Below are 24,755 nucleotides of genomic sequence, written 5' to 3' on the forward strand. Positions count from 1 at the left end.
ACTGACTAAAAAGCCAGCACTCAGGATCTGGACTGTGACCTTTTGTCATATAAAACCTATCTGTGAACTATTCTAAAAAAAATAATAAACCCAGGACTGTTAGGCATTCATTTAAACCCTAGATCTTTATCTCAGGCATGCTATATCTAAATGCTAAAACAAGTCATAATTGTACCTTTTGAAATCTTTATTTGATATTTGCATCTTTTAATTGGTGTTAGCGCAAACTGCTAGGTATTGACTTACACTTTGAACCATTATTGATCTTTACCTTTTGCTTCAATTCTTTGGAAAGTGCAAAAATAAATATATTTATTTTCCTGGGGTAATTAGAATCAGCAGGGACATCAGCCTGGGAAAGAAAACATTGATGCCACGCAAACATGACCAGTAATTTTGGGATTATTGATAATTCATGTAATCATTGTTAAATCTACATGAGGAGAGGTCTTTTTAAGCGGAATGCGTGCCGTGCAAAAACAAGAACAAATTAGAAAGAAGAACAGGTGAGAGAAGATCATCACCCAGACAAGACACCTGAAATCCCAAAGAAACTGGCACGATGAAGACCTCTGCGGACTGAACAACAATCTGAAGGACTTCTGTAGCCAGACATGAAAACACTCATGTTCACCATCATCTGCATGTTTCCATACGTATGTTTAAACAAGTCTCTTTTCAAATCATTTCCTAACTTTTTAGGACTCTTTTTCAACTTTGTTATCATCAGTTGTACTGTGTTTGATTAATTTTGCTTTAATTTAATATTCACTTTATAATGGTTGATATGGTCAAGGTATATTGGTTAAAGAGAACCCAGCGTGAGTGATTGCCGTATTCTCACAGGGGTAGAAAGTAGCACAGTGCTACCATATTTAAAGACTCTGTTTCACATAATTATATACATGCCTCTTGTAAGGTTGCATTATTTTTTGTATTATAATGTGTTCTTCTTTGCATGTAATTACTTTTTTGGCAGCTTGCAAAGCACTTTGAGCTATACCGTTTATATGAAAATATGTTGTAGAAACAGTTGCTGTTATTGTTGATCTGAAGGAAAAACTTGCTTGTTCTGCTTGCGCTGAGCTAAGTTTATTTGCTTGAAGCAATTGTCTATGTGCAAATAAAGCTCTGACAACATGGGACATTTTAAAGCAGAGATATTAAAATGTTGATAAACATCCATGATAAAACACCAATAAATAGATTTGACCTGAGCCAAATCTCAAAACTTCTCCACCTGCTTGCAGTCAAAAACAAAACTATGGCTATGCACTAATGGGCGAGAATTTGGTTAATGCTGGAGAATGTTGGGCAAGAAAATATCATCATATCAGAAAGAACAGAAACATCACCTCGATCACATAAAGGGAAGTATGGAATTGTGCTGTGGAGAAACAGGAGACAGCAGCAGAATGTGTCAGTGACATGTACAATAACAGTTGGAGACACAGAGATTACAGTACAAGCTCTCATGCCATCATTTTCTGTGGTAATTAAATGGAGAGTCGAAAAGAATTCAAAACAAAACAAAAAACAAATTAATTGAAGATCACTAGGAAAAAAAGACATTTCAAGCTATAAATCACTTAATTGCTAGCAATTCAAGTCACAAAGGTAATGCAATACTTTTTTAGTTGTTAGGCCACTAAGCTGCTTGTTCCGGATAGTCCCTCTTTTTGTAAACTTACACTAACAGAAGGAGTAAGCTATTCTTAAAACAACATAGGTCTGTGGATCCTTCCTGCTAGTAGTGGTAATATAATGGTGTCAGATGTGTTTACAAGACCCAGATTGGAGCTACACTGTACAAAGTGCAAAGGTAAAAAAATTTTCAGCAAGATAATGCCTCTTATCTTAAGGATTGTAAAGGCCTTGAATGTTTTTTTGTACCGTATTAAGAATAAACCTCAATGCAATGGCTTATTTAGTCAGCAACTTTAATCTCACTACAAATCTTTGAGTTAGAATGAACTAATCAGAGAAGAGATCTGCCACCTGCTAATCTGCAAAACAAGTATGGGAACAACTGGAATTTACCTAGGGTTCCAGTCACTGTAAAAAACCTTACACTGTTCCACTCCATTCAAACTTTTCTGGTGCTGAGTTGTCACCCGTTGTACGGCTGCGCTCGGGTCCTAATTTGGGATTCTGATGTGGTCCGTCATGTGATGGGTGTGGCAACATGCTACTGTACAAGTGAATGCTCCCAACCTCTCCTCTCTCCTCCTTGTTTAGTCCACATCCTAATAAACTGAAGTTATTAATATGCTCAATAAATCAAATTCTTGACGGAATTTGTAGGCTTTTTTAACTTGTTTCTCACAATATTCAATAACAGCTAACATCTCATTTTACTTTGTACTCACGTCTTTACAGTAGGAAGTGACAATTGTTTCTTACTTTGATAATGTAATTGTATTCAACAAAAACAACTCTCATAAAAATGTGCACATTGTTTTAATTTTTCTGCGTGATTGAGTTTAAAGATGAAAATCAGAAACCAAAATCCTAAGTCTTAGGTCTTCGTAGGGTTGTCCCTTTGGATACGTGGATGTTTTGAATTCCAAATAAATGAGGTTATGGTTGAGTGTAATTTCTTAAAAAATTGATGTATATTGGAATGTTTTGGAATAAAAAGAGAAGCTTAGGAAGGATATTCATCTTAACAATGTTAATTCTTCCAGCTAAGGTGAAATGAAGGGTTGACCATCTATGCAAGTCTTGCTTAATTTGTTTCCATACAGACAGCAAAATTGTGTTGATAAAGAGCTTTATATTTACTTGTGATGTTTACCCCTAGGTATTTAAACTGATCTGCGATGATAAAAGGGAAGGTGTCCAATCTAATATTATGTGCTTGTGAATTCACTGGGAAGAGCACACTTTTATTCAAATTAATTCTGAGACCAGAAATCTTTTGAAATTCTGTAAGTGCTGTTAAGACTGCAGGCACAGTATTTTGTGGGTCTCATATATACAAAACCATATCATCTGCATATAGAGAAACTTTCTGTTCCAGTCCTTCTCTAATAATCCTCTTTATCTCAATAGCATTTCAACAATGAATTGCAAGGGGCTCAATGGCAATTGCAAAAAGCAGTGGTGACAAAGGGCATCCTTGTCTGGTACCACACTCTAGTTTGTAGTAGAATACTCTAGTATTCTGAATTGATGTTGTTAATACAAACTGAAGCTTCTGGATTGGTATACAGTAATTTAATCCATGCACAAATGTTTGGGCCAAACCCAAATTTCTCCAATGTAGTGAAAAGGTAGTTCCATTCAATCATGTCAAATGTTTTTTCTGCATCCAATGATAATAATATATAGTTGGTGAATATATTACATTAAACAGGCCTCGAAGATTGGAAGCTAAGTGTCTGTCTTTAATATGGTATCCTTAACCAAACAAAACACATAATTTTTTAACAAGAGAATCTCTTCTTTATTTTTAGTTCTGACAACAAATGAATCCAACTCCCCACTTTTAATTAATATGATATATACTATGCTACCAAAGTGATGCATGTGCTCCAGCATTCCAACTATAGAGGGCAATCCACAGTGACCAGAGCTATGACAAGAATGGAAAACATCATTAAGGATGTGACAGAAAGAATAAGGACTCTAAATAAAAATAGAATTCAAAAACCTAGATGATTAAAAGAAATTTCAACAGAGATGCACCAGAAATGTTTTATTTCTACATAGCATGTTAGTATAACATCATTTTAGACAAAGTGGGTTGTTTTTGAATGTCACTTTTCCCTAATTAAATACAAGTCAAGCACCCGGCATGCATAGAGCGTGCTGCTTCTAGTCATATATTGCATGGGTATCAGCTCATTCCAAAGAATTATTCAAGGGCAGTGGATGGGGTCCTGAAGTAGTGGTGGTGGTATTTTGGAAAAAAACATTGCTTCTTTCAGAATTTATTGTTGTGGTGTCACAACAACAACAACATTTATTTGATATAACACATTTTCATACAAACGATGCTTTACAAGATGTCAAAGAAGTTTGTGAGTATGAGTAGTGCTGACTGACTGCTGTGATCTGCACTCATTGCTGGCAGAAGCCAAGTTGTTTTAATTCAAATTGATTTTTCTGTGCTGATGTTCACTTCAAAGCATACACATGTATAATGCATTAGCTTTTGCTGAGCTCATTCTACATGAATACATACATAGAGGCATAAACAATGCACAACAAGCAGTGATAAGTCAGCACCTACAATATATGTAGTACTGAAATGACAGCTCGGCACACACATTCTTAATGACCCAGTATAACTCTCATAAAGGAATCAACCTTTCTTTTTTTTTTGCTTCACAGGCAACACTTGTGTTTCACTTAATAGCAACTACTAGACTGACATATACTGTATACTATCTGATTCATACGGAGGTGCCAGACATACTTACTTACTCAATAAAACAGTTGTTTAAAGGAATATGCACATCACATTACTTAACATCAAACTTAGATAGATAGATAGATAGATAGATAGATAGATAGATAGATAGATAGATAGATAGATAGATAGATAGATAGATAGATAGATAGATAGATAGATAGATAGATAGATAGATAGATAGATAGATACTTTATTAATCCCAAGGGGAAATTCACATACTCCAGCAGCAGCATACTGATACAAAAAATCAATATTAAAGAGTAATAAAAATGTAAAAAATACTTTGAATAATGTTAACGTTTATCCCCGGGTGGAATTGAAGAGTCGCATCGTTTGGGGGAGGAACGATCTCCTCAGTCTGTCAGTGGAGCAGGACAGTGACAGCAATCTATCGCTGAAGCTGCTCCTCTGTCTGGAGATGATACTGTTCAGTGGATGCAGTGGATTCTCCATGATTGACAGGAGCCTGCTCAGTGCCTGTCGCTCTGCCACGGATGTCAAACTGTCCAGCTCCATGCCTACAATAGAGCCTGCCTTCCTCACCAGTTTGTCCAGACGTGAGGCGTCCTTCTTCTTTATGCTGCCTCCCCAGCACGTCTGATAGAACATCTGCAGCATCTTATTGCAGATGTTGAAGGACGCCAGTCTTCTAAGGAAGTATAGCCGGCTCTGTCCTCTCTTGCACAGAGAATCAGTATTAGCAGTCCAGTCCAATTTATATGGAATATTTATATGGAATTTATATTTATTTAATTTATATAGAACTTAAGTACACAAATTAGCAGAAAAATTAGTAATTAATATTCCTTACTGATTATTTAATGTTAAAAGAGGTATGCTTGCCCCAAATACATTTATGATGTCTTCCATTTTATGTTAGTTTGGACCAGTTCAGAGCGACTGAGGATGACCATCCACATCCTAAATGAGGACAGCGCCTAGAGCTACATGATGCCTATTGTTAATTCTCTTATATTAAGTTATTCAGTGTATTTATATTTATTTATTTATTGCATATTGAATCATTTAAATGTATTGCATACCATTACTGTCATTTAAAATATAGATTTTTATTGATATTTATAGTATTGTCTATTATTGTTTATTGCCTTTTGATATTTTTTAAGCAAAAGAAGATTACGAGATGACATGATTGAAGTGTTTAAAATTATGAAGGGAATTAGTACAGTGGATCGAGACTGTTATTTTAAAATGAGTTCATCAAAAACACGGGGACACAGTTGGAAACTTGTTAAGGGTAAAGTTTGCACAAACATTAGGAAGTTTTTCTTTACACAAAGAATGATAGAGCCTTGGAATAAGCTACCGAGTAGCGTGATAGACAGTAAGACTTTAGGAACTTTCAAAACTAGAACTGACATTTTGATTGATGAAATAAGTGGATAGGACTGGTGAGCTTTGTTGGGCTGAATGGCCTGCTCTCGTCTAGATTGTTCTAATGTTTTTACTTAATACACAGTCTCAGAGTTTAGCAACACAGAATTTCACTACACATTTTTAAATAAATATATATATTTGTGTGTGTATATACTGTATATATATATATATATATATATATATATATATATATATATATATATATATATTTACACAGAATCTGTTTTTTAAAAGAAAAGGAACTGGAATGTTTACAGTTCCTCACATTCTCACACAATGCAGAGTTTGGTGCCCTCTAATGGCCATTATGTTATTTTCCTTCTTGTGTTTCCCTCTTTTTTCTTAGTGTCCTAATACTGTACTCTGAAACAGAGTCAGCAGATGACCAACTGTTCTTGATTCTCTCTTAGAGACAATACATTCATCTTCCTTTATACAACAAAAATTCCAACAAGATAATATACCTCAAAGTTATTTACATGTTAGGACAGCATATTGTAGTGGTTAGAACTGCTATCTAAAATTTCCAGTATCTTGTGTTCATGCCCAGTGTCTGTTAATCTTTCACATTCTCTCTGAGTCAGTGTGGAGCTCTCTCCTGGTACTTTCGTTTTCTACCTACATCCTGAGGATATGTGTTATGTTGAAGTACAACTCAATTTATGTTTCCATTGTGGACATAAATATAATTGGGCAGTGCCCTTGTCCAGGCTGTATTCCTGTCTCCAACCTTCAGTTCTCAAATGGATTAAAGAAGTCTTTTTGATGTTTATATAACATGCCTCACAGCTATTGTAGCTTGTGTGGTTACTCCATGTTCTCCTCATGTCTCTATGGCTTACTCTAAGTTTTCCTGTTTGCCTCTTACATTCCAAAGATGCTCAGTTTAGACTGCCAACTCTAAATTGGCCTGATATGAATAAATGAGTGTAGATGTTTGTGGGAGAGTGTCCTGAGACAGAGTGGTGCCACATCAAAGGCTGGTTGCTGTACATGGAGAGACGCAGCATAATGGGATGCTAAGCTGGTCATCAAAAAGAGGAAGACATTTACATATTAATAAAATATTGCAGTCCTAAAATGTGCTGGCATTCACCCAGGACTGATTCCTGTCTTGCACTCAGTCCTGCTGGAACAGGCCGTTTTCCCTGTGACCATGAATTAGATTAAATGGGTTTAAGAATATTATTTTACAAAATAATATTGGGAATTTAAAATCAATCCCTCCCTTGTAGAAGATACAACTTTTATAAAAATTTAGAAGGACATTTGAAGAGCATAGGATTGTGGCTATATGAATAAATAAAAAATACCACTACGTTAATAAATGCCTAGATTATTGTACACTGTTCATCTTTTCTGGGGACACAGGGAGCCACGACAGACCAAGTTTGGATTTTTGCATCATGCAATATCAGCAAAAATAGCTAAGAAAGGCCATTACTCTTGTGTTCTGGCTATAGAGCTGCATCATATTAAACACTTTCTTCTGTAGTCTTGTTTCAGCCCAGCTGTCAAGTTCAGGATCACAGCAGTGCATAGTGTAAAACAGGGGTCCCCAACTCTGGTCCTGGAGGACCACAGTGGCTGCAGATTTTCATTCTAACCTTTTTTTAATTAGTGACCTGTTTTTGCTGCTAATTAACTTTTTTTTTTAAATAATTGACTTGCTCTTGAAGACTCAGACGCCTTAAGTGTTTCTTGTTCCTTAATTAGCAGTCAAACAATAATGAGATACAAAATGAGCCAAACCAAGACCAGCAAACTGTGTCCATCACACAATATCTGAAAATAAAAAAAGATGAAGGTGTCAGGTGCTTACTACAATAGTGAGAATAATGTAAATAGTAAGGTGGAAAATTTTAATATTAAGGTGACAGCTACTGCTGACATAGTCACACCTGAAAAGACAGTTAAAAAATCTTCTAAGTACTGTTATACCGTGGAAGACCCAAAGAGTGTCTGATCTTAAGAGAACCTGCCGGAGAGCTGAGCGTAAATGGAGAAAAACTACACTGACTGTCCATTATGAAATATTGAAGGCTGAAATAACAGAATACAACAACATAGTCCATCTTGAGAGGTGCTGTTATTTCTCTAGAATTATAAATAACAATGCTAGTAATCCCAGAGTCTTATTCTTTACGATTGATCGTCAGTTAAATCCAGGTCACTCAATGGAATGCCTCCAAAAAACGTCCAGTGAAACTTGTGAGGATTTTGCTGTATTTTTTAATCAAAAAATGAATGATATTAGAAATAATATAGTACATTTACCCAATACTGAACCACTTCAACCCCGGTACTCCATTTTAAACAAATTAAATTCTTTCACCAGGATAGATTTACCTGATTTATATAAAATAATTTCTCAACTAAAACCCTCCACATGCATCCTCAACCCAAAACCAACAAGTTTTTTCAAAGAAGTATCGGGCGTACTAATTGACAGTATTCTTGACATAGTAAACTCATCATTAGATACGGGGGTCTTCCCAGACTGTCTTAAGAATGCTGTAGTTAAACCTCTGCTCAAGAAAAATAATCTTGACTTCTCTGCTTTTGAAAATTTTAGACCTATTTCTAACCTGCCTTTCTTAAGTAAAATTCTAGAGAAGGCAGGCATTATGCAGCTAAATGACCACCTCAATAAACATGCTATTCTTGATAAGTTTCAGTCAGGTTTCAGAACAAATCACAGCACAGAAACTGCACTCATTAAAGTAGTAAATGACTTGCGGGTAAATGCAGACAGAGGCCATTTATCTGTTCCCATCCTCTTAGATCTGAGTGCCGCATTCAATACCATTGACCACAATATTCTTAGAAATTGCCTTAGTCAATGGGTGGGCCTCCCTGGCAGTGTCTTAAATTGGTTTGAGTCCTATCTGGCAGGTAGAAAATTCTTTGTAAGTTGTGGTAATTATACTTCAAAGACCCACGATATTCTATATGGTGTTCCACAAGGCTCTATCCTGGGTCTGCTGCTCTTTTTGATTTACATGCTTCAGTTAGGTCAAATTATCTCAGGGCACAACGTGAGCTACCACTGCTATGCTGATGACACACAACTGTATTTATCAATAGCGCCTGACAACCCCGACTCTCTTGATTCATTGACACAATGTCTTACTTATGTTTCTGAATGGATGAGTAGTAATTTTCTCAAACTAAATAAAGAGAAAAACAGAAATTTTAGTGATTGGCAATAATGGATATAATGAGGTTATTAGAATAAACTTGATGTATTAGGATTAAAAGTCAAGATGGAGGTAAAGAATTTATGGGTAACTATTGACTCTGACCTGAATTTTAAATCACATATTAATCAGATTACTAGGACAGCATTTTTCTACTTAAGAAATATAGCAAAAGTTAGACCTCTTATAACACTGCAAGATGCTGAGAAGTTAATCCACACTTTTGTTTTCAGTCGACTAGATTACTGTAACGCTCTCCTCTCAGGACTACCCAAAAAAGACATCAATCGATCGCAACTAGTGCAGAATGCAGCTGCTAGAATCTTAACTAGAAAAAGAAAATCCAAGCACATCTCTCCAGTTTTGATGTCACTACATTGGTTACCTGTGTCATTTAGAACTGACTTTGAAATCCTGCTTATAGCTTACAAAGCCTTAAATAATCTTGCTCAATCATATACAGTATATCGGAATGTCTTACACTGTACACTCCAAATCGCAACCTTAGATTTTGAAATGAGAGTCTGCTTAGAATTCCAAGAGCTAAACTTAAAAGAAGTGGTGAGGCGGCCTTCTGCTGTTATGCACCTAAAATCTGGAATAGCTTGCCAAAAGGAATTCGCCAGGCTAATACAGTGGAGCACTTTAAAAAACTGCTGAAAACACATTACTTTAACATGGCTTTCTCATAGCTTCATCTTAGTTTATATTAGTTTGCTCTGTATATTCAATTAATTATCATTATTATTCATGGTATTCATATTCAAAATCCGTACTAACCCCTACTTTCTCTTCTGTTCTTTTTCCGGTTTTCTGGCGTGGCGACCTGCGCCACCACCAGCTGATCAAAGCACTGATCAAAGTCATGTCCCTACATTGATGGATTAAAGGCCAGAAGTCCACATGACCGTCATCATCAAATTCTTCCACGAGAACCCTGAATACAATGAGGACTAATTGAGGTCATTTATGTTAGGTAGAATGCCTAGAGGGGGCTGGGTGGTCTTGTGGCCTGGAACCCCTGCAGATTTTATTTTTTTCTCCAGCTGTCTGGAGTTTTGTTGTTTTTTCTGTCCTCCATGGCCATTGGACCTTACTTTTATTCTATGTTAATTAGTGTTCCCTTATTTTAATTCTTAATTCTTATTTATTTTGTCTTTTTTCTCTTTCTTCATCATTTAAAGCACTTTGAGCTACATTATTTGTATGAAAATGTGCTATATAAATAAATGTTGTTGATCTGCTCAGGTTCCCAAAACATTTATCAGAGCTCTTAGAAAAGAGAAAATCAACAATTTCTGAACTGTATGATAATGGACAATGAGAGCAGCAACAAGCCATAGAATTAAAAAACGGGTTTAATTAAAAACAAGAATCAGTGCCTAATTAAGCAACTGGCTAGAGTTTGAGACCCTGACTTGGTCTTCTGTTGGCTCAATCACTTCACATTTAATTTCTGTTTGGGTGCCATTTAAGGAAAGAAATGAAGCAATTCAGAGGAACAATGAAGGAATTCAGGGGAACAAATCTTTAAAAATCAAGTCAATTAAAATGAATTCAAAAGAAGTTAATTAGCAGCAAGAACAATGCACTAATTAAGAAAATGGTTAGAATGAAAACCTACAAGCACTGCAGCCCTCCAGGACTAGGGTTGGGGACGCCTAATGTAAAACATGAACCATCACTGGTCAGGGTTCTGATCTCTAACAGAAAAAAATGTGTTATGTTATGTAACATAACGTAACATAACATAACAAAGTGAAACCCACTAATCTAATTCAAGGTCTTGGGTATTTAGTCCTAAAATATGACAATTTTAGCAATACCACTTAAACACTTTTATGAGAAGACAAAGCTCTGAAAAGGCTGCATATTTAGCACATTAGAAAAAATGATTTCTCTTCTTATGTTCAATTGCACTTCACTGTGTTTTCTGAAAACTAAGCTTATCAACCACTTCTGAGTTGTTGGTTGCTTTTACAGATGAAGAACTATGGCATTTTTTTATTGCTAGATGTTTCATAAACAGGGGCGGCACGGTGGCGCAGTGGTAGCACTGCTGCCTCGCAGTTAGGAGACCTGGGTTTGCTTCCCGGGTCCTCCCTGTGTGGAGTTTGCATGTTCTCCCCGTGTCTGCGTGGGTTTCCTCTGGGCGCTCCGGTTTCCGTCCAAAGACATGCAGGTTAGGTGGATTGGCGATTCTAAATTGGCGCTAGTGTGTGCTTGGTGTGTTTGTGTGTGTCCTGCGGTGGGTTGGCACCCTGCCCGGGATTGGTTCCTGCCTTGTGCCCTGTGTTGGCTGGGATTGGCTCCAGCAGACCCCCGTGACCCTGTGTTCAGATTCAGCGGGTTGGAAAATGGATGGATGGATGTTTCATAAACAGACTATAATATTAAAATGAAAAGAGTACTAAAATCCCATACAATAAGCATGTTGTGAGGTGGTTACACCCTGGACTTTTAGTCACATTTTATGTTAAGTTCAGATACAAGTTTACTGTCGTGCGTATACAGTTAAATGAGAGACTCACTTGTGTACCCACAACAAACTAGTGACAGTAGTGAAATACAAACTAGGCTGCCACTGTCTGTAACAATACTTCTGTAATTATGTGGTCATGAACAAGGGGTTCGATATCAGTGTGATGCAGTGAGAGTGTGCCTACTGTATTTGACCTTTGCACCTATAGTATATTGTTATCTTATATTTTTTCTTTTATATTTATTATATTTTTAGAAAAAAAGTGGCATGGTTTGAGAGTTGTGAGAGTTACTTCTTCATATCTTGTCTAGTCACCATCTCTCCAAACCTGCTCCCTTTAGATACTCTGGTTTTATCCTACATTAGGGTGCAATTGCTAAAGCTGGCCTATTTTGAGAGAGAGTGTGAGTGTGTGTGTGAGTTTGCACTGAGAGGATCTGATGTTTAGCCCCACCTTGTAGGCTGGGCTTTGTTTTATGATGACCCTGTTAATAAGTGGAAAAATGCTGGCCAGATAGATGCATCAAAGAAAAGTTTTTCCCACACAGTGCCTATACAAATTATTGATGCCTTCAGATTGTATTGTTAGAACATTATAACAATCTAGATTAGAACAGGCCATTCAGCCCAACAAAGCTCGCCAGTTCTGTCCACTTAATTCCTCCAAAATAATATCAAGTCAAGTTTTAAAGGCCCATAAAATCTTAGGGCCTTATGTATAAATGGTGCATATGTACAAAAATGCTGTGTACATCCATTTCCATATTCACTTCAAGATGTATAAAAATTAAACTTGGAGTAAATCCACACACCTTTCCAAGGCAGCCTCATACCATGTGTACATACTTTTCTGCTTGGTTTTGCAAACTAGCAACACCCAGCGTCAAAGCAGTGCTACTGTTTCTGTGCGTTTTCTCTTTCTTTTTTAGATTAGCATCCATGATGCTGGCTTTATGAAATGCATGGAAATTAATTGCATATCATTTACAAATTTAAGGCACTGGATTTTAATCATTCTGTTACAATATAATGGTGCATGGAATAGCCAAACTATTACAAATACCATAGCTGCTTTAGCATTGTTACTCTCAGTGTACCACTCAGAGTATTTTAACCCACTGCATCTGAGTGTGGAATCACAGCTGTACAGCAGATGATCGGAAAGCTCTACAGCAGATTAAGTCAAGAGTGGAGAGGATTATTGGGATACAGCTACCAGCCCTGGAGGACATTCATAGCACACGGTACCTCAGGAAAGCCACCAGCATCTGCATGGATTCCATTCAGCCATGGGTACAATCCATTTGAATTTCTCCCACCAGGCAAACACTTCAGAGTCTTTCCAGCATGGACATCGAGGCTCAGAAGCAGTTTCATCCTGAGAGCTATAAACGCTCTTAATCAGTCCATCAAGTGCTCCCGGTAGAACTGTTATGCACTAAGAATTACATTTCAACTTTAATCTCGACATAGACCTTTTTTTCTTCACGGTGTCCCTATTTTTTTTTCTTGACTGTGTCCCTAAAATGTTTCCATGTGACACTCATACACTCGCCTTTTTTGACATTGATATCTGACCACTTCTTTTTTGTTTCAGGCACTGTATGACTTTCTGAACTTGAACTTTTGAGTGTCTCCGCTGTGCTGTGGTGCTCCATTAATTTCCTTTTATTTCTTATACTACTGAATGTTTTTCCTTGCCTCCACTTCACTGAGCAGGACCTACACTTTGCATTCTCTGAAATTCTTCTTTTTTTCAGGTACTCTTGCCATTGTCTTTAAAAAAAACACTGAAAGTAAGTGGCTATTTTTATAGTTTTTTCCATATTCAAATATGTGAAATTCTGGGGGCAGTCAAGGTTGGGCTTAGAGTTTTATATCTCTCTATTATAAAAAAACAAGATGTGATCTTTTGAAAAGAGACAGAGGGACAGAGACACTTTCAGGTATAACAAGACGGGCAAGTCACATCATACTTACAAGCTTTGGATGCAAGTCCCATGATACACATGCAGAGCAAGTTAGAGATAATGAAAGTAGGGAAATTCGAAAGTCTCAAAAAAATGAGAGTAAAGATTACATTAGCGCAAACAAACGGAAAATATTACTTGATGAAATAACGTAACAGCGAAACAGAGATCGAATAGTGTTTGAGGATGTCTGGGGGAGAAGAGAGACAAGATAGTGACTTTAAAACATTCGAAGCGCCGCACAAAATGCAGATCACGCGGCACAGGAGCAGCAGCAAACCAGCAGCTGATTGAGCAAAGAGGAGGTAAAAAAAACAACTGTTATTTGATTCCCATTGTATCACTGTTAAAGAGGGGTTTCGGAGGAGCAAACGTGTCTCCTTGCAGTGTGTTAAGCCCCCCTCTTCACAACGGCGTGTAGCCATAGTAAACAGAAAATATTACTCAGTGAAATAACAGAACAGTGAAAAGAGATCGACTAGTGTTTGAGGATGTCTGGGGGAGAAGAGAGACAAAGCAGTGACTTTAAAATGTTCGAAGCGCCGCATGAAAGGAGAGATCACGACGCACAGGAAAAGCAGCAAGCCAGCAGTTGATCGAGCAAAGAGGTGGTTAAAAAAACAACTGTTATTTGATTCCCATTGTATCACAATTAAAGAGGGGTTTTGGAGGCGTGACCGCATCTCCTTGGGGTGCTTTCAGCCCCCCTCTTCACAACGGCGCATAGTGCTGGTGGGGGAAGTGGATTGGGGGATGAGGGGTAGGCAAGCAAAGAGCAGATCACGCAGCAAAGCAGTAGAAGCAATCCAGCAGCTGATTAAGCAAAGAGGAGGTAAAAAAAAAGGAATTTGTTTCCCATTGTATCACCATTTAAGAGGGGTTTTGGAGGAGCGGAGAGTAGCGTGTGGTGGGGGAGGGGAGGCAAAGGGGTTGGCGAGCGAAGCGAGCAAGGGGTGAAGCCCCCTAGTTTGTAATTAGTTTAGACCATTTTGCTTTCACTTTAACATTAAAGAGTTTTTTTTTCTGTTGATTAATGTCAAAAAAGCCAAATTAAATACACCGTGATTCAATGCTGTATAACAATAAACTAAAAAAAAAAAAACTTCCAAGGGATCAGTACAAGCAATGTATATTTTTCTTTTGTTAACTAAATACTGTGTTGGCTATGTCAGTTTGAGAGTGTAATATTATGTTCTTTCTTCATTTTAATAGGTGTTAATTCTTTGACAAAAAGGTACATTTAAAGTATTTTAACACTTAATTTTGTGTTTTTCTATTATAATCGCAATATTTGAATTATGGAAATGTTCATCTGATATGTTTCTTTGTCATCTGATTTAGGCTCATTAGTTCTATTTATTTTCTTTTTAAATTTTAGGGGAATATTAAACATTAAAATTGCACTCAAACCTTGTGTCTTGTGAAACTTTTATTTAGCAATTCTGTGGCTACCAGAGTTACACTGAAAGAACTGTAAAAGTTTAATGAGGAAATGGTAGAAGCATGACAGGAAAAACTACAACTTTTTTAAGAAACAAAAAAAGTCCATGATGAGCTTTGACATCCACCCTGTTTAAACTTCTCTAAGGCTGTGTTTACCCATTGGTGGCTTTAGTGCTCAATCTGGAATTTATGCACAATTTTTGTTTTGTTGTGCTCATATATAAAACCTAATATGCATTCTAAATAAGTAGGAAATAACTATGACCAATGTCACTTAAGCAGGGATGGTTCTCATTGTGTGCCCAGTGTTACCAGGATAGGTGTTGGCACCTTACAACCATAAGCTAGCTAACTGGGTTAAAAAAATGAATAGATGGAGGGATAATGAAAAGTTGCCTTTTGAGCTTGGGTAGTGTGGAATACCGGGGCACACCTGCTGCCCCAACCCTGACACAGACAGGCAGAGACACAAGTGCAACACACAACACACTTTTATGTACACACTTGGAGGGCTTTTTCCTTGCCCCCCAAAGCACAGCACAATAGAAAGCACCAAACAGTGCAATACATAGTCCTTTTCTCTTCGTCTCTCTCTCCCTCTCCCTTTTTCCATCTCCACACCTCCTCGCAAGTTTTGCCCACCTCCTCCCAACTCTGACTCTTTGAGTAGTGGCAGATGGCTCCTTTTATAGGACACCTGGAAGCACTCCAGATGTCCAATGAGCTTCTTCCAGCAGCACTTTCAGGGGTGGCGGATGTGCTGCCAAACAGGACTTGGCAAACATCCAGGCGCTCCCTGGTTATTGCCACGGGACCCAGCAGGGTTGAGTTCCTATCCTTCAAACCTGTGACCCCGCTGCAAGCCAGGGGTGCTGCCCTGTAGTATTCCAGGGAAGATAATGCCCTGAATAACCCCCCCCCCCCCCAGTCCTTCCACTATTGAGGTGTCCCAGCTGGGAAAGGGCCCCAGTCGTCAGCCACAGTAGTCATAACCTCAGACGTGAGGTGAGGATATTAAGTAGAATCCAGCTATAATTGCAGTGACAACAATGGAAAAAGGAAAATGAGTTCAAGCTTTGGTATGTTGTACAGACAGACCCGTGGATGGTGGTAGTGATGTGGTTGGATTCCATAAGACACTTCAAATGTAACATATGGTTGCATTTGCCATTCTTTAGCAAAACATATTTCATTAGAGTATAAAAGGGAGTGGGTGGCACGGTGGCGCAGTGGGTAGCACTGCTGCCTCGCAGTTGGGAGACCTGGGGTCCTGGGTTTGCTTCCCGGGTCCTCCCTGTGTGGAGTTTGCATGTTCTCCCCGCGTCTGCGTGGGTTTCCTCCGGGTGCTCCGGTTTCATCCCACAGTCCAAAGACATGCTGGTTAGGTGGATTGGCGATTCTAAATTGGCCCTAGTGTGTGCTTGGTGGGTGGGTGTGTTTGTGTGTGTCCTGCGGTGGGTTGGCACCCTGCCCGGGATTGGTTCCTGCCCTGTGTTGGCTGAGATTGGCTCCACCAGACCCCCGTGACCCTGTGTTCGGATTCAGCGGGTTGGAAAATGGATGGATGGATAAAAGGGAGTTGGGCCATATTGTGATGAGATAGGAACATTTAATTCTTTCTAAGTTGTTCAGCCTTCAAAAGTCCTTGAAGTGTTTTATTCTCAGTGACAAATGGAAAGCCTTGTCCTCCGTATCTGTCAAATACATGAAATGTTAGTTTTGCCTCCCCTCCCAACTCCTCAAATGGTTCAGACTAAGATGGACTGTAGTTGTTCACTGGGGCAGTGAAGTAGAAGCTATTAGGATGCCAGTTCAATTCCTACCACCAAGAAGCCTTGTCCACCTTGTTTGAGTCATTTAATGTGCTTTTAATCTGATTGTAAAATATATTTTCAAACATTTTAATTTATTTTTGCATATCACTCTTCTCTAAAGGCAGCACGGTGGCATAGTTGTAGCACTGCTGCCTCTCAGTCCTCACTGCATAGAATTTGCATGTTCTCCCTATGTCTGCATGGGTTTCCTCCCACAGTCCAAACAGGTTATGTGGATTGGTGATACTAATTTGGCGTTGGTGTGCATGTGTGTGATCACCCTGTGATGGATATGCGTCCAGTCCAGGGTTTGTTCCTGCCTTGTGCCCTGTGCTAGCTGGGATAGACTCCAGCAAGCCCTTGACTCTGTTCAGGACTAAGCAGGTTAGGAAATAACTAACTGAGTGCAAGCTTACAACACAATAACAAGTTAACAGCTAAATTATACATTTTACATATCACATAATGTACACAATCAAAACTACAGAATTGGTTAACCACAGTAAAACTACACAATTTCACTTTGATTAACATAAGTGGATTTTAACATCATATGTCCATTACTTTTATCACTGAGATGCACATTCATAATGGATGAACAGGGGAAAAACAATCTAGTCATCAGAACCCCAGGAGAAAATAAACCAATTGTGGGCCACTGTTCGTTATACTGTAACACAAAATCACAGACAAAGTCTGAGTTATAGTTCTGCAGACTCATACCGACTGGCCCACCACCCCTTCCTGGGCATTCACAGTATTATTTAAGTTTGTGCTATGCCGTCCAATAAGAAGATGGAATCCTTAAATCCTTGGAATCGTCCTTGGATTCCAAGCTTCTCATGTATTTCTGGCGTCTTCCCCATGGACAGTACATTAGAACATTAGAACACTCTAGACGAAAACAGGCCATTCTGCCCAACAAAGCTCGCCAGTCCTATCCACTTATTTCTTCCAAAAAAACATCAAGTCGAGTTTTGAAAGTCCCCAACATCTTACTGTCTACCACACTACTTAGTAGCTTATTCCAAGTGTCTATCGTTCTTTGTGTAAAGTAAAACTTTCTAATGTTTGTGCGAAATTGTTTCCAACTGTGTCCCTGTGTTCTTGATGAACTCATTTTAAAATAACAGTCTCTAAATTATTCCCTTTATAATTTTAAACACTTCAATCATGTCACCTCTTAATCTTCTTTTGCTTAAACTGTATAGGCTCTTTTAACCTTTCCTCATAATTCAACCCCTGTAGCCCTGGAATCAGCCTAGTTGCTCTTCTCTGGACCTTTTCTACTGCTGCTATGTCCATTTTGTAGCCTGGAGACCAAAACTGCACAAAATACTCAAGATGAGGCCTCACCAGTGCATTATAAAGGTTGAGCATAACCTCCTTGGACTTGTACTCCACACACCATGCTATATAACCTAACATTCTGTTAGCCTTATTAGTGGCTTCTGAACACTGTCGGGAAGTCGATAGCTTAGAGTCCACTATGACTCCTAAATCCTTCTCATAAGGTGTACTCTCGATTTTCCGACCGCCCATTGTGTATTCAGACCTAACATTTTTACTTCCTATGTGTAATACTTTACATTTACTAACATTAAATTTCATCTGCCACAAATCTGCCCAAGCCTGTATGCTATTCAAGTCCTTCTGTAATGATATAACAGATTCCAAATTATCTGCTAATCCACCTATCTTGGTATCATCTGCAAACTTAACCAGCTTGTTACTTATATTCCTATCTAAATCATTTACAGTATATATATTAAAAATAGCAGCAGCCCTAGAACAGTAGAACAGCTTGTCAGTATAGCATGGGCACCATGTGTTGGACCATCAAACAATACTCAAAACATGTAAGTTGCTTCAATAAAAAAGTCAACCAAATGTGCAGCATTAATTTGTTTTACTAAAGATATATCACATCACTGCTTCATATGAGGATAAAAAAAAATTGGTTGTTTTTGCCCCAGTATGAACATAGGTGAGATGCATCAATTTATGGATGGTTGTGTTGGGATGTAAAAAATATTTAAGCATAGAATTCATAGAATGCTTTAACTTAATGCATATCACTAAAAAATGCATTGGCAATTAATCAAGGCTTGTTTTGGTTATAATAATTGGGCTGAGACTTCACTTACAGTTTTATTTTCTACTTTGGTTCAAAAAATATGCAAATATATCTGCACTTACCTTATTTTGCTTCGTTTTTAGAATTTATTTCCAACAATATGTTCAAACCTGCATATGTGCATATGTTTCAGTGAATTGTGATGGGCCAAGAAACTGAATTAATATGTACAGTTTGCACTATCTGAGTTTTTTTTTTTCTTATAATGTGAATGCATCGTTTAATCAAACTATCAAAAACAAGCTAACATCTATTGTGCCTTGTAGATTTGTTTCAAAGAAAGATAAAGTGAAGCTGAAGTATTCTTATCTAGCCATTTCCTTTATGATGTGACTCATGATCAAAAGCCATTTGATCTCAGTTTATGTGAAATGAAACAGCAGTCCTGTAGCTTACTACAACATGAACACAAATGTTTATTTGCTTCACATAAAATCATTGATTTGAAGAATTTATCAAACTGAGCAGAGGATGGATTGAGCTCAGATTTATTTCAGGAATCACTTAATGCCGCTTATATTGCAGCTCTATTTAGTATTCACTTGTGCAAAACTAAACATTAGAAAATTGTTTTGAGCTGTTACTATCTCTCTTCTATTCATTTTTCTTTTCTGCTGTCCTCCTGTGGCATTTAGAATCACTGCTATACAGCCTGTCATTAGAACTACCCATGGAAATTGACACCAGAAGCACTGGGAGTCTTAAGATCTAACAGAATTTAGTTTGTTTTTTTGTCCATATATTGTCATGGTGTTCCCCTCTATTTACCTTTTAATTATTTTCTTTAGGGATAGGTGTACTCACCAGGTTCGTTACCAGGTTGGTCTACTCTTGCACCTTAAGATTAACACACACATACATAGATATATACACACATTCTGACCTTAACCACAAAAGTACCATATGAATGATGTATACACAGCTTTTTATTCTCTAGTGCTTTAACCCACACAAGTGCCGTATGAATGACGCAGGCACAGTCCGTTTATTCCCTAGTACTTCAAGAGACTTACTTATCATTGGCATGAACAGCCTATGATGTCTTAGATATCTTATATCTCAGACCTAAATATTACTTTGGTCTCCAAGAATATATTTAAACATACAAAGGCTCAACATCCTGGCTGTAGGCCAGTTATCAACCACCGGTGACTCACTTTAACACACTGTTCACTATTGGAGAGAGCTCTTCATCCTCAGCTGGTAAACCGCATAGTTTGGATCATATGGCACTTCCTTACTGCTCCAGGTGCTCTAAATATCTACCTCATTACTTCAGTCACTCTAGATATAAAGACAAAGTATAGAAACTTAAAAGCAACTTGATATTTATTAAAGAACAATAATACCATTAGAGCATAGTGTAAAAGAAAATGTAGATAGCAAAGTGTGGATATGTAGTCTTTAGAAAAAGCTTACAAAAAAGTGTCATGATTAATGACCTTGGGCAACTTTTGATCTAGAGATTGATGTTGTTTGTGAGAGGCTTTTCACTGACAATTACTATATATACTCACGTATAAGTCGGGTCTCGAAACCCAAAAAATCGATCATAAAATCAGACCCCGACTTATACACCCGTTTAAAAATGTGACACTTCATTTTTTTTTCCATCTTTTTCCCTCCTCCAATCTCGCATCAGTTTCTTAGATGGGTCAAATTTTGTTGCAGCAACGCAGTTACCAATTTCTTTCGCTACTTCAACGATGTTTAATTTAAAACCAGCTTCATATTTTCTTCTGATCGAATGGTCCATCGTAGATAAGGGATGCTCTTACGATAAAAGTGTATGAGGGTGTGAGATACAAAAAACACAAATTAGTGCAAATGTTGCTTCGGAATAATTTGGGTATTACCATGTGGTCACGTAGGCACAATAGAGAGAGAGCGAGTGAGAGAGAGAGAGAGCCGTTAGGAGCACGTGCTGATACAGTGCATTTCCACACCCACATAGAAAAGAAGGCAGTATGCTTCGTGGTTACTCGCTCAGGTGGGTGTTAGCATATCATAATCCCTTATACCAATAGCATGAGTTTTCCGCATTCGACTTATACGAACGACATTATAAAATATCAGAAATTATATGATAAAATAAAAGCAATTGTACGTTTCTCACCCTCTCCTGACATCTCTGTTACCCTCTCTTGATGTCACTCTTTTCCTCTACTGATGTTGGTCTGTTTTCCTCTCTTGGACAAGCTATATTTATTTTAAAATTCCACGTTGGATTCCGGAAATTGTTACACACATTTGATTGGATGGCTGACAATATGATGGATGTCCTTGCTCAAACTGTTTGATCTGTTTGTAATTTTGTATTTTGTAATTCCTTGTCCCAGGTTCCCATTTTCTCACTGGTAATAAAGCAATCAGTACAGCTGAGGCATCCTAGCCATTTCCTGGGCTTCTGATTCTGTGATTGATTACTGGTACAATTCAGGAAAAGAAGATGTTTTAATGTTAACTGTCCTTGTAAAAGTATACTCACTTTTGTTTGTGTGGACAAAAAATAAAATAAATTCTAAAATTTAAACTCCACAGCACTACAATCCAGTACTTTGTAAAAAATGCAATAGCCAGATGGTTGAGGTTATTAGAACGGTGCCTGTTATTACCTACAGGAATGGCAATGACTGGAGATTTTCTTTTCTATTTCCCCTACTGTCAGCTGGCCATATCTTAACAACCTTAATAGACCTATGCATTCCTGAGATTCATGTGAGTGTTAAATATAATTTGTGTGTTCATCTACACCACCAGTTGACTGATTATTAATGTATTATTCAAATATGACAGCAAAGCTCCATTTTCAACAGCCATTCCTTCCATGTCCTAATAGTAAACTCCTTTAGCTTATCCTTAATTTATCTTTTGTTAATATTAATTGGTTATTATAGAAATATTTCTAACTGCATTAACACTGCTGTTTAGTTTTGGGTTCAAAAATGGCCAAAATTAAACAGTTTTCTCTAGAAACATATCAGGTTTTTTTTTTTTTTTTTTGCAGAATGAAGGCTTTCCATGTGACAGATTGCAAAGAAACTGAAGATTTCATACAAAAGTGTCTATTATTCGCTGAAGAGGACAAGGCAAACCAGAGTTGTTTCTAGGATTTGCATATATTGGAGTCTTAGCCCCCTTTCTGATTGTTGCATGCAGTAATACGCATACAAAAAATCAGAGAGTGAGAGTGGGGGTCCCCTTTGAAGTCCCATGCACATTCATATAATGAGATAACATTGATCAGGTGCTATATCAAATATGCTGGACAAAAAGTTTAGGGACATCACACAATAGAACATGAGTCTGAAGCCCTATTGCAGCAAACTGGATCTAACCAGGACAGGAAAAGAGGGTGAACGCCCAGGTGCACAAGTGCATGAGAGTATAAGTATTTCAGAATCTTTAGTTTGAGGAACAAACAACTTACAGATCTGAGGGTTGGTTTCTTTGATAGATACAAACCAAATACCAGTGTCATCAGCAGCACAGAAAAGATGACTCTGACCATTAAAAAGCTTTTCCAATGATGTTTTGTCCAATGTCAGTGTTTATTTTAATCTTTTCTATTTACTTACCAGTTACAGATATGGCTATTTCTTTAAAACTCTGTCTCTTACGTTATGATCCCGGAGTTGTCTTTTGTCTGTCTTATACTTCAATACTAGTGCTAGTTTGCTTCTTGAACAAGATGGACCTACTGTCAGGTTTCGCTTTTGTTTTTTTTTTGTTTGTTTGTCTTTTTCATCTCATACCTGGTTTTCACTTCTGATTATGATTGTTATCCTTCAACACCAGCATGTCATAACACTGTCTTCTCCATCAATGACAGAAGGAGATGTTGCCACCATTTAGCGAATCATAATGGTGAGTTGTGTGAGACAGTAGATTCTAAAGGGGTTGCTTTTAGGTCAAGTGAATCCATTTTGTTTTTGATCAAATCTTTATCGAAAAGACATGAAAAGACCAAGCATCTTTAAAGGCAAAGCTAATTTTAGATATAATGAAATAAACCAGCTCTGTCAAGATTAGATATCCAAAAACAACAAAGAGAAGCCACATCAGACCAAACAGTGAGAACCAGCACTTACTCCACCACCATTAAACAAAAGGGCTAGGGAACAGAGCTGTGTTGAGGACCACACGGTGTACACTCCCACACTAAGTACATCATATTAAATAAGATGCACTGATCCTGCCACTATAAGTTCCAGTAAAGTCAAATTAAAAAAATGGAGATTTTCAACAGAGAGATTTAGGGCTTGTTTATACTTCACACTCAGAATGCGTATGTGCCCGCATCATGGCTGCCATGCGTTCTCAGTGTTCATTTAATGCGTCCTCTGAGCAGATCGTCAGAAATTAACGCGACGCGTGCGCAAGTTGCAGTACCAGCAAAAAGTCGAGGGGGGCACAGTGTGCTAAAAGTTGGAATGTGACGTCAGAGTCTCTGTTTACAATCTACATGTGACAGAAAGTTGCTTTGCGGATCCTACGAGGTCGGTGTGCGCGCTTCGATGTTTGATAAATGGTTCGATGTGGTGAAGCAAAATGCCAACATACAGATGTATTCGTGGTGCTTTTATATTCAAGCGTCACATATTCCTGATCATGACATGATACATTTTAAAAGTCTCACATACCGTCTTCTGTGCCGTCTTTTTTTCTAGGGCTTCCTCTGGTCCTGACAGCAACAGATCACCAGCAAAAGATCGCCACAATGAGCACATTAAATGTATGATATTTCAACTCTCTGCACATTTAGAATCCTCAGATTTATACTTGATATCACTTTCATGATGTAAAGCATTAAAGTATGTATATTACATTTTGTAGATAAATCGATAATTTCATTTAAATAATGAATACTGTTAATAATTACACACATGGGGGTGACACAGTGGCGGAGCGTTAGTGCTGCTGTCTTGCAGGGAGCCACGTCGCTGATATTCCCTGCCTGGAGTTTACACGTTTTCCTGTTGGGTTTCCTTAGTGTGCTCCAGTTTCCTTCCAAAAATATGCAGATTTGGGGATTTGGTGCTGCTAAAATGACGCAAGTGTATGTGTGTGCTTGTATTCACCTTGCGATGAGCTGAGGCCACGTCCAGGAATTGTTTCTCACTTGTGTCAAGTACTTGCTGGAAAGGACACATCCCTGGATTTAATCAATAAACATCCTTTTCAGAGATATTGTGGTAAGGTGTTATCGGAATTTAATAGGTGTTCTAGGCAATTCACAACACAAAGAAGCCGAACATGTTCTCACCGTGACAATATCTCGCACTACCACCTGGCGGATTCCTCCAGGTTTATGTAAAGTATGCGCGCAAGTATAAACACTACAACGCTTGCGTAGCAGGAGCGTCGTCACTGCAGCATGCGTCGCGTCGTGTGAAGTATAAATCCAGCCTAAGAAAAGACACTGAATGATTTCTAGTAATGCCAACTTTTGCAGTAATCATCCTTAAGACAAAGTCTTTAATAACCTCTGCTGGATAGCAGAAAGATGAAATGATAGAAGACCTAATAGTAAAATAACGTGAGGAAGAATGTGATGGTCCAGTAAGCCAAATTTTAGTAGAGAGATTGGATATAAGAGAATTAGATACACAGGACCAAAACCAACACACCGAGAGACAATCCCAAAGCATGTGCTAAATGAGTCTTCAATGGACAGAAATGACAGTTAGAGTCAGAGGTCAGTCCCCAGGTATGTCATTTATACAGATTGGAATATAAATGGTTAGCCTACTTGAACAGGATTTGTTGATAGTTTGGATTTCTCAAAACCAAAGAGCTATTTTTAAAAGCATAACTCTATGCAATATAACTGATAGACAGGAGGTCCAGTTGCCATATTGATTTATTTGGTAATAGACGATAAAATACCT

At 37.9% G+C, this 24,755-nt stretch overlaps 2 protein-coding genes across 3 annotated transcripts in view; both read right to left on the bottom strand.

Moving 5' to 3' along the window:
• LOC114652160 (FYN-binding protein 1-like) overlaps positions 1 to 24,755 on the bottom strand; it is a 1,204,993-nt gene that overhangs the window by 178,392 nt on the left and 1,001,846 nt on the right. The window lies entirely within an intron of this gene.
• The window catches only part of LOC127527982 (FYN-binding protein 1-like), a 218,789-nt gene that overhangs the window by 135,944 nt on the left and 58,090 nt on the right, over positions 1 to 24,755 (bottom strand). The gene's annotated exons all lie outside the window — the stretch shown is intronic.

Source organism: Erpetoichthys calabaricus, chromosome 5 (assembly GCF_900747795.2).
Source record: "Erpetoichthys calabaricus chromosome 5, fErpCal1.3, whole genome shotgun sequence".
Taxonomy (NCBI): domain Eukaryota; kingdom Metazoa; phylum Chordata; class Cladistia; order Polypteriformes; family Polypteridae; genus Erpetoichthys; species Erpetoichthys calabaricus.